Raw genomic sequence first — 19,399 nt, 5'->3', positions numbered from 1 at the left:
CATATCTCATTCCTCTTTTCATTCCCATGGTATGACAACTGAGATCAACACCTTGCACAAAGCAACTATTCAATAAATATTTGTTGAATGAATGAATGACATTATGTATTCTCAACCCGTGAGGGAATTAGAAAACAAGTATAACGATATCTGTTCTATACAACAACAAAAAAAGTAACCCGATAGCATCGATATTATGTTTTAAAGTTTGCAGAGTGTTTTACATGTGTTATCTCATTTAATCCTTAACAACTGCCCTGGGAGGTCAGTGCTATTATTATCTTCATTTTTATGGTTGAGGAAACTGAGGATGAAAGGTTAAATGACTTGCCCAGGGTCACATAACTAGTAAAGTGTTTGAGGCAAGACTCAGACACAGTTCTTCCTGACTCCAAGTCTAACACTCTACCTACTAGAATACCTAGCTGCCCCTTAGTCATCTCAACTTGGAATTTTAGGTTCAACACTACCCCCATCTTCAGATCTTTGGAATGATGATCTATCGATGAGTTTTCTACTATTCAGGGATCTCAGGAACTCTTTGGAATGAGATTTTAGTGTTTCTCCTTATACTCATAGAATTTCTAGCATGAGAGAGGCTCCTAAAAACATGAAAGAAAAGGAGTAATGCAGTGGATAAAGCTCTGGCCCTGAAGTGAGAAGGACCTCAATTTGAATCTGGCCCTGGACACTTACTAGATGTCTGATCCTGGGCAAGTCACTTAACTCTGTTTGCCTCGGTTCCTCATCTAAAAATGAGCTGAAGAAGGAAATGGCAAACTATTCCACCAAGGGAACCCTGAATGGAGTCATGGAGAGTTGGATATATATGAAACAATTCAATAACAAAAAGGAGTAAGACCATCCTGCAACCAAAATTGTAGACCCACAACAACAGTTGTAACAATTGCTTTGACATCATTTGGCCAATCAATTAACAAACCTATACCTAAATATGCCATATATTTAACATATATCATATATATGTGTATATATGTATCTATATATATATGTATACACACAGTCACACACACACATACACACACACACATATATATATATATGATTGTGTTTGTGTATAAAATCTAATATATATACTAGGCACTATACTAGGTGTTAGGAATACAAAGGCATAATGAAACAGTACTTACCCTCAAGGCAATTCCAGTCTACTGACTGTGCTTTCATCAAGGTAAGGGTACCTAGTTGGCAGAGAGAAGAGAATTTCCTATTACTATCAGTAGCACAGGAAGGTAGGATTGTGATGTCACCCTGTTTTGAAAAGAAAGGGTGTCATGATTTCTAGGTATCTCATCAGGAAATCCAATTTTAAGGGATAACATAGAGAAAGAACTGACACATTCTAGTGAGAAGAATTTGTCAACTCTGAGCAGAATCCATGATAGACCCTTGAGTTCCTCCATGTTCACTCCTGCCACAATGTTCAGAGATGTAGGAAGCATCGATGGTGGGAATGTCACATTGAGCTTCTGATCCACATCCAATACTTCAGGTAGAATCATAAGATTATATTGTTCAGGGGTTAGATGCATAATCCATTCCAGAAAAAGAATTAGTGAATGTTTACATTCAGTGCTAGAGGATACATTGTTGCTTCCCTTTTATTTACTTTTTGAGAGGAGTGTTTTAAGTAGTCACCTCATTTTACTCTGATCCATAATTTTCTTAAAAGTATAGGGAGTATGTTTGTTGGGTATAGTGTTTCCTTAAGGACTCCTAACTCTAAAATGATCTCTGATGGGCTTTGTTGTCAGCCTAGCTTGGGTTTGTTGTGTAGTAGACATGATATTAGATGGAGGACTAGGTATATAAAGTTTTGAACCTGAGGGGAACTGACAGAAATGACAGCTGAGATTGACAGCTTTTCATTTTTCCTTCTGTTGTTATCAGCATTAGATATCTTACACCCAGGAAATGTCCCATGGGCCTTAGCCTCTGAAACACTTGAGTTCTTTTCAGTGTCGGGTCTGTGGGATTCCCAGCTATATGAATTATGTTCTGGAGCAGAGTTCCCAAGATCTGTTGTCCTTCTTGTCTATGCAGCTGGGGCATGAAAACCACCAAAAGCTTCTCCTGAATTATGTAATCCCAGTGTAGAAATCTGTTGTGAATTAATTGCTAATATCTGGCCCCCACTTTTGGGGAAAGAAGGGAGATCTTTTCTCATACAATGAACTTCCGGGTTGATTGTCTAGTGCTCCTGTGCTACAGTTTGGAGACTGAAGAAGAAAAAGCAACAAACTCTAACCCAAGTAGGGAGTTCTGTCTTGGAAGTTTGGAACTGGGAAATACTTGGAATGTTGTGTTTTATGAAACAAGTTGCTAGTGCTGTCTTGATTTTACCATGCTTTATGAATCTAATTAAACTGCTGTTTAATTATGACCATTGGGGTCATATAAGCATTTGAGACAAAAACATTGGATCTGGAAGGAATGGAAGGGATTGGTAGGTGGTGGTAGAGCCATGAGTGATATATCATAATTAACAGATATTTGCAGGTGCAGAGTCTGGAGTAAAGGGTGTGTAGTGTGGATACTTCTGGTAGTGCCTCACACAGCTCACCTGGCTGTGTGGACACTTACTCTCTGTGTTGTTTCTCTCACTCTAACTTTCCCTTAAATTGATTTGTCTTAAGAGAAAACCACCATTGCATGATTATACTCAAACTCTCTTGTGGACTTAGGGGTAACCCTGGTGAAGGTAAATATACTCTATTTATCAGTTTAGCTCTGAAGATCTTTCTGAAGTGTGTCTGTTTGCAAGTCATCCACAAAAAAATGACCTTTTATAGCATTGTTATATACTTAACAATATCACAGATACTCATATTAAAGCAAATTCATGAATAATACACACATCACAATCTACAAATAAACCTAGGTTATACTGTCACCAATGCATGAAGAATTGTGAGGAATACAAAGAAGGAGCTACAGAGAGTAGTTCTATAGAGTCTGAATGAAGACTGAAGCATGTTATTTTCACTTGTTTGTTGTTTTTTTTTTTCATGGTTTTCCTCTTTTGTTCTGATTGTTCTTTCACAATATGACCAGGGTGGAAATATACTTAACGTGATTACACATGTATAGCCTATATCAAATTGCTTGCCATCTTGGGGAGGGAAAGGAAGGAGGGAGAAAAATTTAGAACTCAAAATTTTATAACAAATGAATGTTGAAAACTACCTTTACATGTAATGAAAAAATAAAATACTATTTACAATAAAAAATTGTGGGGGAAAGTGGATATAGACTTATAGAAACCTGGATAAGAGGCACATCAGTGAGAAAAACTTAAGTACTCAGGGTTACTCACAATTTCGGAATCTTTAGTGTCCTCTTTCTTTCTCAGGGATTGTCCATAACATTTCTTTGATGAATGTTGCTTCTGTGTTGAATAGATGCTTCCGCTGTTAAGCTGAGTCGATCTATGCTTTGCTCAACAAACATCTCATTGGGAATGACATCTCAGTCAAATAAATTCACTGAACGACTTCTCTGATTCTCTTCTTCCAACAGGTTCCTCTGTTCAGCTAGACATACTCCTCAAGAACAATGGAAGGATCCATCATTTCCAGCTTCAAGCTTAGTCCATATAGCTCTAAAATTTGTCCTTTCACCTCTCTCTCTCTCTCTCTCTCCTTTCTCTCTCTCATCTTTCTAGGTTCAGACTATAATTAATTTATATTTTCTCATAATCATACAGTATTTCTGGAGTTTGTATATCATATAACAGCTTGTCACATTTAAAATCAACAACTGCTTAGCTCAGAATTCTCAGTCAAACTAAACTCCCAGCAACTGTATCTCAGAGTTAGTTTTTTTTAAATATATCTTTAAGCAGAGACTTAAATTAATGATAAACTCAGAAAACTTAATCCTAGCTTTGTCACTAACTCATTGTGATCTTGGAAAAATCACTTAACTCTGTCTACTTATTTTCTTCTCCATAAAATGGGGATCATAATCCTTGACCTAGTAAGTCTTATCTCTCAGTTTTTAATGAGGATTTAATGAACTAATTTATGTGAAAGTTCATTGAAAAATACAAAAATTTTTACAGATGTATCATTCTTTTTTGTATTGTCATTGTTACCTAACAAGCCATCTAATTGGTGGCCCAATTTCTAGCTACCAGGGTCATTTAGAAAATGGCTGAGAATGGGGAGCTAAGCAAAAAAAATCTCTAAGCAATAAAGAAAATAGTCATCATAAACAATGAACACAGTCTAAAGATTTAATATTATATGTAAAATTAAGATTTAATATGCATGACTACATGGTTTCCCCTGTAAGTATTTAGTTCACTCCGAAGTTAGAGGGACACTGAATTATAAGAATAGAGGAGTGTAGAAAGTGAAGCTGAACCACTGAGAAATGATAAATGATCCTGGGAGAGGAGATAGAAAAGTCACTACCTAGTACAATGAAACAAGCAAGCAAGCATTTACTTAGTACCTACTATGTGCCAGGTACTATGTTGGGTGCAGAAAGGAAATGGTCCCTGCCCTAGAGGAGCAGGGAGAAAGCATGCACATGTATCATATTCATATGCAAAATAGATATAGACAGTCCTACATTCAGCTCAAAGGTTCCTGAGGGTTTTGTCATTTTATTATAAGACAACTGACGTTCATAATGATGATCCTGAATCAAGAAAAATTACATGTGCTTAGTATGCTTTGTTTAAGAAGGCAGAGATTTCTTTTAAAATAATTACAATAAAAGTTTCAGCACATAAAATTAGATCAAAAAGCAAACCAGTTATCTGGTAATTTTACTCATCCAAAACACTCCATTCCATGACGTTGTCAGATAAATGAGTTATTACTGTATTTAATTACTTTAAAACCTGAGTAATTGCTCTCCCTGCTTAAATTCTCTCTTCTCTAGTCTGTTCTCTATGAAACTGCCAAATGATGATTCCTAAAACACAAGTCTAACCATGTCAGCCTCCTTCTTAGTCTTCTTTGTTGAACATTCATTCATCTCATGCCTCCTTCCTATAGATGGTCCTTAAGGTTGTGTCCTGGGCCCTTTTTTCCTTTTCACTTGGTGACTTCATTAACTCTAATGAGTTTCATTGTCATGTCTATGGAGATGACTCCTAGATTTATATATGCCCAGTCCTAGTTTCTCCAGGATATTCTATAGCTGTCTCAAAACCAACATGTCCAAAATAGAACTCATTATCTTATCCTGCTTCTTCCAAATCTCCCTATTTCTATGAAGGGCACCACCATTTCTCCAAATATCTGGTTTGTAACACTGGTATCATCCCGGACTTCTCAGTATCACTTATCACATCATCTAGTTTACTTGACAAATCTTGTCTCTCATTCTACATCTCTTGCAACTACCACCCTATTTCAAGTCCTTATTAACTGGACTACTGGACTATTACAACAGCCATCTAAATGTTCTCGCATCTCTAGCCTCTCCCCACTCTGATAGCTGCCAAAGAAATTTTCCTAATACTCAGGTCTTACCATATGGCCTTCCTTCTTCACTAATTCTGGGAACTTTTATTTTTCCTAGAATCAAATATACACTTCTCAGTTTGACATTCAAAACTCTTCAAAACCTGACTCACCCTACCTTTCTTTATTTCATACTGCTACTTCTATAAAAGTAGTATGGCATAGTAGTATCCATCCTCACAGCAGGAGCATCTGGGTTCAAGGATTATTTCTGTCATATTATTGGCAGGTCATTTAACTTCTCAGTACTCTGGGTAATCCCTTATTTAAGATTACACAAACAAGTGAAATCATAGGTCCATTCCCCATCATTGTCCCAGCCTTCTCAACAAACCTATGGTCAGGTCAAACTGTCCTTGCTGATTCTCACATAGAAAGCTCCGTTCCCTTTTCTCTATGCTTTTGACCATACCCAATCTCTGAAATGCTGCACACCTCTACCTTTGGGAATCCTGATTTCCTTTAAGACTCAGCTCAAGCACCAGCTTCTACAAGAGTCCTTTCCCAGTTCCCACCTACCCACCTAGCAACTGTCTTACCCCACAACAGGTGACCTTGTATATTTTTTGTGTGTGGAAACTGTACTTTCCCTGTGTGTGTGTGTGTATGTGTGTGTGTGTGTGTGTGTGTGTGTGTGTGTGTGTGTGTGTGTGTGTGTGTGTGTGTGTGTGTACGTTTGGCTATCTTCCCGGTTGCAATGTAACATCTTTAAAAGCCAGAACTATTCAATTTTTTTGTGTTTGTCTCCTTAGTACTGAGGGCAGTTGCTGGCAAATAATAAGTTCTTAATAAATGTTTTATGTTGCTCTCTGACTTGGAAATCTTCAGGGTCTCTCTCCCTTTTGCGTTTGGGATGAAATACAAATGTTAAGCCTAGCATTTAAAGCCCTCTATAGTCTACTGTCCATCTCCCTTCCCAGATTCTTTTAATGTTATTTCCCTTCCTGCACTCAACATTCCAGCCAATTCTCTGTCCCCCAAAGCCCAAGTTCTATCTCCTGTCTCTGTGTCTGTTCCTTCTGTTTGGAATATACTCCCTCCTCATTTCTACCTCCTAGACTCCTTAGCTTCCTTAAAACTCAGGTCAGGTGCTGCCTCCTTTAAGTTCTGAAATTAATTTGGACATACTTATCTGTGTCCATGTTGTGCCCCTCTCTAGTTCATGAATGAGAGGAATATTTCCTTTGGTTTTTGCATTCCCATGACATAATATGGTGTCTTGTACACACCTACTTTATGAATATTTATAGAATTGTTGAATTCAATTGACAATGATAAGTACAAAACGTTATTAGAGTCAGGTTTCCCATGTATTGAATGTCAAGGTTAGGGACAAATGTTTTGGCAGTATCCAATGCATGCTGCCCTAGCCCCCCATGATCTCATGTAGCTGATCTGTCAGAAAAATGGCTCAGTTGCAGGCCTGCATGACCTGTGGCCAGCTGGTGACTTATGGCCGCTTGCTACAGGCCAGAGGATTTTCTTTAAATACGAAGGATATTTTCCTCTACATTTTTTGTGGGCCACCCGAAGGCTTGCAGCAAGCAGCCTGAGGGCTGTAAGTGGCTCTGCTGGTTGTGCAGGCCTACTCACTTGGTTCCAATATTTGGCTTGGCTTTGCAGGTTAATAACAAGGTATTTAACAGTCCTTTATGTGAGCTTTTGAATTCAATCAAGGCCTGTTCAGACAAAGAAATGTGAGAAGAGCTGGATGGGGAAGAGAATAAAATCACAGGGATTTTGGAAAGGCCTTTAAAGATCATTTAGTCTGTCTTAGCAGTAGATAGAGCCCTGGACCTGGAGTCAGGAAGATAAGAATTCAAATCTTGTCTCAGACACTTCCTAGTTCTATGCAAGTCACTTAACCTCTGTCTGCCTCAGTTTTCTAACTGTAGAATGGGCGTCATAACAGCACCTACCTCACAGGATTGTTGCAAGAATGAGGTGAGATAATATTTGTAAAATGCTCAGCACATAATAGGTACTGTGTAAATGTTTATTTTTTCTGACTTCCTTATTTTGTGTTCAGTTGTTTCAGTTATGTCCTGCTCTTGTGTCCCCATTTGGGGTTTTTTGGGCAAAGATAAATGGTTTGCCATTTCCTTCTCCAGATCATTTTACACTATGAGGTAACTGAGGCAAATAGGGTTAAGTGACTTGCCCAGGGTCATACAGCTAGTAAAGTGTTGGAGGCTGGATTTAAATTCTGGTCTCCCTGACTCTGGACGGTGGTGCTGTATTCACTGTGCTACATAGTTGCTCCAAACTTATTTTTACAGATCAGGAAACTAAGGCCCAGAGAGTGAAGCAAGCTGGCCAAGGTCACATGGATACAATGTAACAGAGGTGAGGTTGGAACCCAAGTTCCATGACATCATAACCAACAACCTTTCAACTCTATGAGTCTCTGTTATATCAGTTCTCTCAGACAGTAAAAGAGTTAAAATTTTATTGCCACTCAGTTGCAAACTATTTTGAACATGTAACTCCTCAGCATTTATGATCAGTGGCTTGTTCATTTTTTCCTTAGGCCATGTAGCTACATTGTTCTTTCTGACTGAAAATAAAGGGAGATAGAAAAGCCAGGTAAAACTTGCACTAGTTTAGAGGAAATGATGTTGGCAGCTGTATTTCCAAACAGTTGCCTATTGAATTAGAGCGATGGTTCTGGGCAGCGAGGGGGTCACCGGAGCAAGAACATTTTCCAACTGGGGAAAGTATTGCATTTATTAGAGAGGCAGAATGTCAGCAACCACTTTCTGTCTGTGTGCAAGAGAGTTTTCAGGGGCAGAGTAACAACCAAACAAGTAATTTTGAACTCAAAAAAAGAGCCAGGCAAGAATCAATGATCAATCTGTCAGTCAAGAAGGATGGAATTCAAAATTTGAGGATCGGAGTGAATATGGTTAGTTTATTTCAGTATTCTGGACTGGTCTCCAGTAATTCTGTATATACAATCTTTTACTAAAATGTATTCATAGTGTGAATACTAAGACATTTATAGATATAAATAAAAATGTGATCTTTTCTGTAGAAACAATGTGTTATAGCAGAAAAAGTGTTGGGTTTGAAATCCCAATATATATTTTCTAATCCCAGCTCTCAGTGTGATCTGGGGACAAATAACTTTATTGATCTTGGCCTCAGTTACTTAATTTTTAACATGAGGGAGTTGGAATATATCAAAAGTTTCTTCATTTTATTTTGTTTCATGGATCCCTTTGCAATCAGATGAAAACTGTGAATCCCTTCTTAGAATAATTTAGAAATGCATAAAATAAAATGAAATAGTAAGGTAACACAGTGAAGAGAGCATTGGACCTAGAGTCAGGGACACCTGAATTCAAATCCTACCTTAGACAAAGACTAGCTATGTGACCCTGGGCAAGTCCCTTAACCTCTGCCTTCCTCAATTTCTTCATCTATAAAATGGGAATAATAATAGCTTCTATTCATTAGAATTGTTGGGGAGAAAAATGAGATAATTTGTGTAAAATCATTGCAAACCTTGAACTCATATATAAATAATAATAATAATAATAATAAATATAGGGCTACAAAGCAAAATAATTATTTTGTAAAAGTTAGTTATCAAAATATTTTAAAAGTTTAAATTTGGAACTATGCCTGAAGGGCATATTACCCTTTGACCCAGCAATAATGCTACTGGGTCTACAACCCGAGGAGATTAAAACAAATAAAAGGATAAAGACAACAAAAGGTACAAAAATATTTATAGTAGCTTTTTTTGTGATGGCAAAGAATTGGAAACTGAGGTATGCTTATCGATAGGAGAATGACTGAATAAGTTGTGGCATATGATTATGATGGAATACTATGTTTATATAAGAAATGATGAAGGAGATGGTTTCAGAAAAACCTGGGAAGATTCATATGAATTGATGAAAAGTGAAGTGAGTAGAACTAGAATTTTGTACACAGTAACAACGATATGGTAATGATAATCAGCAGTGAAAGACTTAGCTACTCTGATCAATACAATGATCCATAACAATTTCAAAAGACTCAAAATGAAAAAAAACAAAAAACTAGCCACTTCCAGAGAAAGAGAACTGATGAACTCGGGGTGCAGACTGAAGCATTTTTTTGCTTTATTTATTTATTTTTTGCTCCTCCCTTTCTATAACATAGATAATATGGAAATACGTTTTATATGACTTCATATGTGTAATGGTTCATATGTATAATGTATAATTGTATCTCTTGCCTTCTCAATGAGTGGGAAAGAGATTGGAAGAAGTGAGAGAATTTGATATTGATAATAAAAGTTAAACATGTTTCTTGTTGTTCAGTTGATTGTCATATCTGACTCTTTGTGATCCCATTTGGGGTTTTCTTGGCAAAGAAACTGGAGTGGTTTGTCATTTCCTTCTTCATCTCATTTTATAGATAAGGAAGAGAAGCAAACAGAGTTAAATTACTTGCCCAGAAACACATAGCTAGTATCTCAAGCCAGATCTGAACTCAGGAAGATAAGTCTTCCTGAATTCAGGTTCAGCACTCTATCCACTGTGCCACCTACCTTCCAGAAATTAAGGATAATTTTAAAAACCACCACCACCACTAATAACAACAAAATCCCAAGCCACTATGTTCATGGACATCAGGTTAAAAACCCCTTCGACTAGGTGACCATTGATTTCCCTTTGAGCTCTGAATATAAGATTCTCTGTTACTGAGTGATAATATTGTATTTAATAATGTGTTATATATTTGAACTATTTGCAAAATGGATTTTAAAAGTAGAAATTCAGAAAAGAGTCATTGCATCTGGCACTTAAGCTGTGTACAACTTTGGTTTTAAGACTTTATGATTTATTTCAGGCAAGAGTTGTTTGGAGCAGTACTCAAGTCACTTGAAAGATGGTTAAGAAAAAGGCAAATAGGGCGGAGCCAAGATGGCGAAGTAGAAAGACGCACATACACATAGCTCCGAACCCACAAACCACAGAACGGCAGAGGGGACTAACCCAGGGCGAATTCTGCACCCAGAGACCACGGAATATTGGAGCGAGGGAGATTTCTGTTCCGGAGAGACCTGCAAACCTCTCACGGGGGGTCCTTCGCGCCATGGACTGGGCGCCAGGGCGGGTAGCAGAGACAAACCACACTGCGGCAGCGACACCATGAGAAAAAGATCCGAGAGGGCTACGGGATGGGATCTCCAGTGGCCACGCGGGTCCCCCCCCCCCCCCCAGAGGGACCAGCAAACCTCTCGCAAAAGGTCCGTCGCGCTGCAGACGCGATGCCCAGCCTGGACCTGCGGCGGCGGCGGCCGCGGCTCCGAGAGACACAGTTCTGAGAGGGCTCCGGAGGAGGGATCTTCAGCAGCGGCACGGGCCCCCCCACCAACAGGTGACTGACGGGGGTAGGTGAGAGAGTCTCTTTGGCGGGTCGAGAGGGGAGTGAGGTGCCCCCATGGCTCGGGCCCCCCTGGGAGGTGGGGGCTGAGAGGCGGCTGCGGAGGGGGCTCCCCAAGCGAGCGGGAGCCTGGATCCATTGTGGAAGGTCTGTGCATAAACCCCCTGAGGGAATTGAGCCAGAGAGGCGGCCCTGCCCCTGACCTCAGCACCTGAGCTTAATTTAACACTGAATAACAGCCCTGCCCCCGCCAAAAATCCTAAGGCGGGAAGCAGCATTTGAATCTCAGTCCCCAAACGCTGGCTGGGAGGACCAGGAGGCGAGGTGGGTGTGAGGAGAACATTCAGAGGTCAGGCCACTAGGTGGAGAAAATGCCAAGAAAAGGGAAAAGAAATAAAACTATTGAAGGGTACTTTATCGGAGAAAAAACACTTCCTCCCTTCCTTTCTGATGGGGAGGAACAAGGCTTCCCATCAGGCAAAGACACAGAAATCGAGGACTCTGTGTCCCAGCCCACCCAATGGGCTCGGGCCATGGAAGAGCTCAAGAGGAATTTTGAAAATCAAGTTAGAGAGGTGGAGGAAAGACTGGGAAGGGAAATGAGAGGGATAAGGGAGAAGCATGAAAAACAGATCAGCTCCCTGCTAAAGGAGAACCAAAAAAATCTTGAAGAAATTGGCACCTTGAGAACTAGCCTAACTCAGCTGGCAAGGGAGGTGCAAGGGGCCAATGAGGAGAAGAATGTTTTCAAAAGCAGAATTAACCAAATGGAAAAGGAGATTCAAAAGCTCACTGAAGAAAATAGATCTTTCAAATCTGGAATGGTACGGATGGACGCTTTGGACTTTTCGAGAAAGACATATCTCAGAGCATACTGCGCAGATTCGAAAAATGAAAGATAATGTGAAATATCTCATTGGAAAAACAACTGACCTGGAAAATAGAATCAGGAGAGACAATGTAAAAATTCTGGGACTACCTGAAAACCATGATCAAAAGAAGAGCCTAGACATCATCTTCCATGAAATTATCAAGGAAAACTGCCCTGAGATTCTAGAACCAGAAGGCAAAATAAATATTCAAGGAATCCGCAGAACACCGCATGAAAGAGATCCAAAAAGAGAAACTCCTAGGAGCATTGTGGCCAAATTCCAGAATTCCCAGGTGAAAGAGAAAATATTGCAAGCAGCTAGAAAGAAACAATTCAAGTATTGTGGAAATACAATCAGGATAGTACAAGACCTGGCACCTTCTACATTGAGGGATAGAAGGGAATGGAATAGGATATTCCAGAAGTCAAAGGAACTAGGACTGAAGCCAAGAATCACCTACCCAGCAAAACTGAGTATAATACTTCAGGAGAAAAAATGGTCTTTCAATGAAATAGAAGACTTTCAAACTTTCCTGATGAAAAGACCAGAGCTGGAAAGAAAATTTGACTTTCTAACACAAGAATGAAGAGAACCATGAAAAGGCGAACAGCAAAGAGAAATCATAAGGGACTTACTAAAGTTGAACTGTTTACATTCCTACATGGAAAGACAATATTTATAACTCTTGAAACATTTCAGTATCTGGGCACTGGGTGGGAGTACACACACACACACATGCACACACGTACACATACATAGAGACAGAGTGCACAGAGTGAATTGAAGAGGATGGGATCATATACTAAAAAAAAAAAAATGAAATCAAGCAGTGAGAGAGAAATATTGGGAGGAGAAAGGGAGAAGTTATATGGGGCAAATTATCTCTCATAAAAGAGGCAAGCAAAAGACTTATTAGTGGTGGGATAAAGAGGGGAGGCAAGAGAAAAACACGAGGTCTACTCTCATCACATTCCACTAAAGGAAAGAATATAATGCACGCTCATTTTGATAAGAAAACCTATCTCATAATACAAGAGAGTGGGGGACAGGGGCACAAGCAGGGTGGGGGGGAGGATAGAGGGGAGGGCATGGGGAGGAGAATGCAATACGAGGTCGACACTCATGGGGAGGGAAAGGACCATAAGAAAATAGAAGTAATGGGGGACAGGACAGGATGGAGGGAAATATAGTTAGGCCTATACAACACAACTAGTATGGATATCATTTGCAAAACTAAACAGATACGGCCTATATTGAACTGCCTGTCTTCCAAGGGAAGGGGTAGAGAGGGAGGGAGCTAAAGAAGTCGGAACTCAAAGTATTAGGACCAAATGTAATGTTCTTACCATTGGGTAACAAGAAATACAGGTTAAGGGGTAAAGAAAGCTATCTGGCCCTACAGGACAAAATAGAAGATGGAGACAAGGGCAGGGAGGGAGGATAGAGGAGAGAGCAGATAGGTCACAGGGGCAATTAGAAAGCTTGGGTCTGGGGGGGGGAGGGGAAAAAAAGGGAGAAAATTTGTAACCCAAAATTGTGTGAAAATAAATGTCAAAAGTTTAATAAAAAAAATAAAATAAAATAAAATAAAAAAGAAAAAGGCAAATATAAAAATGGTATTTATATTTCTAACTTTGTTCATTCTCAAAAATGCATCTTGACTGTCTCCTTACACTTCAGTAGTATGTGAATTACTTGGGACAAAGTAAAGTAATTAAATTTATTAATATACAATAAATCTTATGTTTTTATATCTGCTACATGATTTGATGTTGTTTATTTTTAAAATTATTCAACATGAATCCACATTTTATTTTGATTGTGTACCTTTGGAGAACAATCCATTTTCTCAAATGTAATCTTGATTATAGCCCATGGGCTTTCAATGCGGTTTAAATCAGGGAAGTCCCCAGACCACTGAAACATGTTTATTTTCATCATGTATAAATTTCTTAACTTTTTATTATATGTATCATGATTCAATGTTATATTAAAGAATTCCATCTCCATTTGGTAGTTCTATAATAATGGAACAATTCTATTTCCCAGTATATCAATATATTGATCATAATTCATCATTCCTTCAAAGGTAATAAAACTTTCAGGTCCATTGGAAAGAAAATCTTTGGGGGGCATATTTTTACAATCTGATGAAACTGGTCTTGCAGATTCCCTTGAACTTCTTTCAATGATTTTTTAGAATAGATTTAAATGAAAACATGAGTTTTATCAGTAAACTTTTTTTTAAAAAAGCAACTTTCAGTGTTCCAGTCTTTATATTGTCTTGCCTATGACATACATTTTTTCTTTGTAGCAATAGCTAGTAGTTTTTTTTTTTAATTGGTCTTCTCACTGTTCTTCCATCTTCAGGAAGTCTGCATGACACTGTAGAGAGATCAATAACAACCCTTCCAGTTGTTAGATCCCTCTTCAGGTTTTTTCCTTATTTACTGAGGCAGTTTTGAAGCAATTGTTTATAAATTCTTGGTATTGTCTTTCATTGTTTTATTACACTTTTCTTTACTCTTCAATAGAACTGAATCTGTTTCACTGTGGGTCTGAAAGATTATTAAAATTCTTGACCATGCTAACAGTCACTCATATATCTATATATACACCTATATATCATTGAAGTGTATGATTTAAGAACTGCAACTTTTGCATGTGTTCTTGGAGTAATATACAATTCTTAAAAACCATAGAATTAAAAGCACCACAAAAGAGAGCAATGAAACATTTATATCACGAAAACCAGCACTCAATGAAAAGAAAGCCAACTAAAGGTAAGGAAATCAGCTCAATGTGGTTTCTTCTGGTCATCACCAGATGGTCCGAGTGGGCCACCCACAACCTCACACCCCACGCACACATATTACCATTGCAGTCATAAAATGAAACAACATAAAAATTAACCATTTGTTCCAAGTAATTCACACAACACAATGCATTTTCTACTTATCTAACTTAACTTCCATTGTAAATAAATTTGTGGTTACAAAAGTACAGATATATTTTATTAGAATGTCTTTTATCTGTAATGGGCTAGATTTTATATTGTGATCTCAAAGATTCTTTGGTGACTGTTTCATCTGTCAGTCTCCCTCTTGTATATATACACGTTCATTCCCCAAGGGGAAAGGGGTTTATTTTAACATGAACTGAGAGGATCTGCTGAAGACTTTTAAAGACGACTAGCTCAAAAATCATAGGATAAAAGTAATACCTATCATTTATAAAATGCTTTCAAGTTTGGAAAGTACTTTATAAATATTATTTTCTTTTATCTTTCCAGAACCCTGAGAAGCAGTTCCTATTATTATCCCCATTTTTCAGATAAGGAAACTGAGGTGGAGGAGTTAAGTAACTTGGCCAAAGCTAAATAGTTAATAAAGGTGTGGTCAAATTTGAATTCAGGTCCAGCACATTATCCCACAGGACCGACTAATCTCCTATTTCACTATCTGGTGGTAGGATCATAGATTTAGAGCCACAAGGGATCTCTGAAGTTATCTAGTCTAATTTCCTTAATTTATAGGTAAGTAAGCCAAATCCCAGAGTCTTTAAGAAACTTGATCAGGTTTATACTTTCTATAAGTAATGCAATTAGATTTTTGAACCCAGGTCCTAAAACTCCAAATTTTGAGCTCTTTCCACTGGTCCGCATTGTCTTTATTAGTAAAGAATTTTCCAGATAATATTAATATCAAGGCTGTTTGCATGGAAGAAGTTTTGATTAGCAGGAGACTAGAAAGATTATATTTTCCCTCAAAAATATAGTGTTAAGGATTAAAATTTTATTTATAATAAAAGTGATAGAAGCTGATGGTTTTATCCTTTTCTTGTATTATTATTTACTTGAATATTATGTTATTTCTTCATAAGGAGATATTTTTCCTTTCATGCCCATGAGAGACTTAAATGGAATGTGTTAGTTTCTATGTATTGAATCCTGGAGAAGAGTTACAAGAAGCAAAAATATTTGTAAATTTCTGGCTCTCAGAACATCTGTAGTCTGACACTTGAAACATGTCATAACCATTCAGCTTTCTTTAATATTTTAATTTAATATTTTCTCTCTCTATTTCTATAATGTCAGTTTCTCAATTAAACATCATTATCAAATTTAGGGTACCAAAAGTTTTAGTACAGTTTTATGCTATTAAAACTTAATATAATGTTCTTTAAATTTTTTTTGTTTAGTCATTTTTCCAGTCATGTCCAATTCTTCCTGACCCCTATTTAGGGTTTTCTTGGCAGAGATACTGAATGTTTTGCTATTTCTTTCTCCAGTTCATTTTACTGATAAGGAAATCGAGGCAAACAGGATTAAGTGACTTGCCTAGGGTCACACAGTTAGGAAGTGTCTGAGGCTGGATTTGAACTCAGGAAGTTGAGTCTTCCTGACTCCAGTCCCTATACTTTTCCATTGCTCCACCTAGCTCCCTAACTATAGCTTAAGGCTATTATAGCTTAAAATTACACCAAGAATTTTGGGATACTTTTGGGATATTTGCTCTGGCTCACCTTCACTAAAATGTAAGTTCTTTGGGAACAGAAATAATTTCACTCAGTCTTTGAATCTTCAACTCTTAGCACAGTACAGTACCTGACAAATAATAGGCATTTAATAAATGCTTGCTGATAGATCATACATCTTTGGTGATAAGCTTACATATTATGTTCTTGACTCCATGGAACATTTGAACTGATCAGTAAGAATGATTTTGTAAATACACACAAATAAATACATACATATCCAGAGGAGGCAGTTTCCATCATAGATAGAGTGCTGGTCTTAGAGACAGGAAAACTTGGTTTCAAAACCAACTTCTCACCATCTACTACTTGTGGGACCCTGGATAAGTCACTTAACTTCACTCTGTGATATAGTTCCCTTATCTATAGAATAAGGGAAATGAACTAGAATGACTTCTAATGCCCCTTCCAGCTCTAAATCTCTAATGCTCTAATTCTATGACCATGGGGAAGTTCCTTAACCACTCTGAGCCTCAGTTTCTTAATCTGTAAAATGGAGATAATGATTTCTATAGTAGCCATCTCACAACATTTCCATGAGGTTTACAATGAGATTAATGTATGTAAAGTTTCATATAACTTTCATTTATTATTATTATATGGTAGGTAGTACATGAATGTAATTGGATACGTGGGTTTAATGGCAGAGGGAAGAATTGGGAATCAGAGAATCTAGGTTAGAATTATAGTTTTTGCTGCTTACCTCCTATGTGACCCTGGGTAGATACTTTAACCTTTCTGGGCCTCACTCTCCTCATTTTGGACAGGAAGGGATTAAACTGGATAATGTTTAGAATCACTTCCATCTTTAAACCAGTGATCCTGTATTTAGCAGATGATGGTAGAAGGGGATAATGTCATTGATTTTATGGGTCTGATTTTTTTCTCAGATTGAGAAGTCTCCATGGAGCTAAGACTTTAACTATAATATTAATAATAGGAATAAATTGAAGCTAAATGGATGAGGCCTTTTGAGGGATAGAGAACAACGAGAGAGTTCTAGGGTCTCTGGGCTTGAATTTCTTCCTCTGAGGAATGAGAGTGGGTGTTAGGTCACGTGAGCCTTAAGATCTCTTAAGCTGTAGAACTCTGAAAATCTATAAATACCAGAACCGGGATTCATTTAGTGAGTCAGAGAAGAAACTGTAAACTTTATTTTTCATGATAAGAGGAACTTCCCTTACATTTCTTTCATTGAATGGATTTCACCATTCAGCATCTCATTACATTCATGAGGTGCAGCTCACTCTGTTATCTGTAGCAGCCAAAGTATATCTAGAACTGTGACCTAATGATAATTTAATGTTAGCTTAATTTTTGTCCTATTCAGATGCTTCGATCTTATTTGCTGGGGGTTGATTACACTTCCAACTGGCTAAATGAGTTTGAACATGCATTTTTCCTCTCTGCAGGCTGATGAAAAATGGTTTTCAGGATCTGTCATGAAATTAATGATAATGCTTCATTAGCAACATCAGATACTTTTGACTTTGAAATTCTACTTCTGAGTGTGGGAAGGCAGAGCAAAGAATTTACCACAATTAGAGACAGAGGCCCATACTAAAAAAAATAAACCACTTTGCAACTTTGGGGCAATAAGTTCCATGCAAGGCAAAAATATTTTCTGGGGTGATTTAACAACTGCTTTAAAAACATTTAAAGATCTACTATAGGGGCAGCTAGGTGGCACGATGGAAAAAGTGCCAGGCCTGGAGTCGGGATTATTCATCTTTTTGGGTGCAAATCTGGCCTCAGACACTTACCAGATGTGTAAGTCTGGGCAAGTCACTTAACCCTGCTTGCCTCAGTTTCCTCAGCTGTAAAATGAGCTGGAGAAGAAAATGACAAACCGCTCCAGTGCTGACCAGGTTTCTTTGTCGTGATCCCATTTAGGGTTTTCTTGGCAAAGATACTGGAGGTTTCTTTGTTGTTATTGTTCAGTCATTTCAGTTATGCCCAGCTCTTTGTGATTCCATGAACTGTGGCACACCAGGTCCTTCCGCCCTCCATTGTCTCTTGAGTTCTGTCCAATCTCATATTTTTGCTGCTATGACACTATCTCTCTCTCTGTTTCTCTGTCTCTGTCTCTGTCTCTCTGTCTCTGTCTCTGTCTCTGTCTCTGTCTCTGTCTCTGTCTCTCATCCTTGGCTGTCCCCTTTACCTTTTGCCTTCAATCTTTCCCAAAACCAAGATCTTTTTCAATGGATCTCATCTGCCAAATCTGAATGTCAGTGAAAGTGCCTCCTTTCTCTAAACTCCAATAACACATAAACCAAGATACCTTTACAAGGATTTACATTCTTGACTGAAGATGAGTAGAGAAAAAGAGATTTGTTTGTTTCACATTCCAAAGCACTAGAAAATAACTGGTATCAGCTGATAAATATGATTTTTATGAGACTGGCAAGGAAGACTTAAACTTACCATCATCACCATCATCATCATCATCACCAGCATTTATAGAGTGTTTTAATGTTTGTAAAGTGATTTACATGTATTATCACATTTAATTCTCACAACAACCTTGTGTAGTAGGTGCTATCATTATCCCCATTTGACAAATGAGGAAACTGAGGCTAAGAGAAGTTATGTGACTTGCTCACACCTAAAAAGTGACTGAGTCAGGATTATGAACTCCAGGTTTCCCAGACTTCAAGTTCAACATTCTATCGACCGTGTTCCATTTCACCCTCTTTCCAGGATTACTTGTTTATTTGTCTTCCTAGTTGTGGTTAAGGATTCTATTCTCAATTTATATACATCATTGTATGTTTATACTGAGCAATGAATTTTCTTGAAAATCCAGGGGCTTGCTGGTCTTTCTTAAAAGTTCTTTCTGGAGCAACACTCACCGTCCTTTTATTGGAGTTTAATGTTCTGAATGCCTTAATGTCTTATTGGCTACTACTCTAAAGACCCTGGTTAGTTTGGATATGAATTCAAGTCTGTAAGAATTCTCAGTGGAGAGTAGAAAACAGTCTTTACAAAAAAAAGTTTTACTGATAAATTCTGTTTTTATATCACAAATCTCTTTACTTCAGGAGAGGTCTCTCATAACCAACTAAAACAACGAAGCAAAACTAACAATACAGTGGTCTTACATGGAAG

The sequence above is a fragment of the Notamacropus eugenii genome, chromosome 5, assembly GCF_028372415.1.
Source record: "Notamacropus eugenii isolate mMacEug1 chromosome 5, mMacEug1.pri_v2, whole genome shotgun sequence".
NCBI lineage: Eukaryota > Metazoa > Chordata > Mammalia > Diprotodontia > Macropodidae > Notamacropus > Notamacropus eugenii.
The sequence above is the reverse complement of the archived record's forward strand: the minus strand, read 5'-3'. Positions refer to the sequence as shown.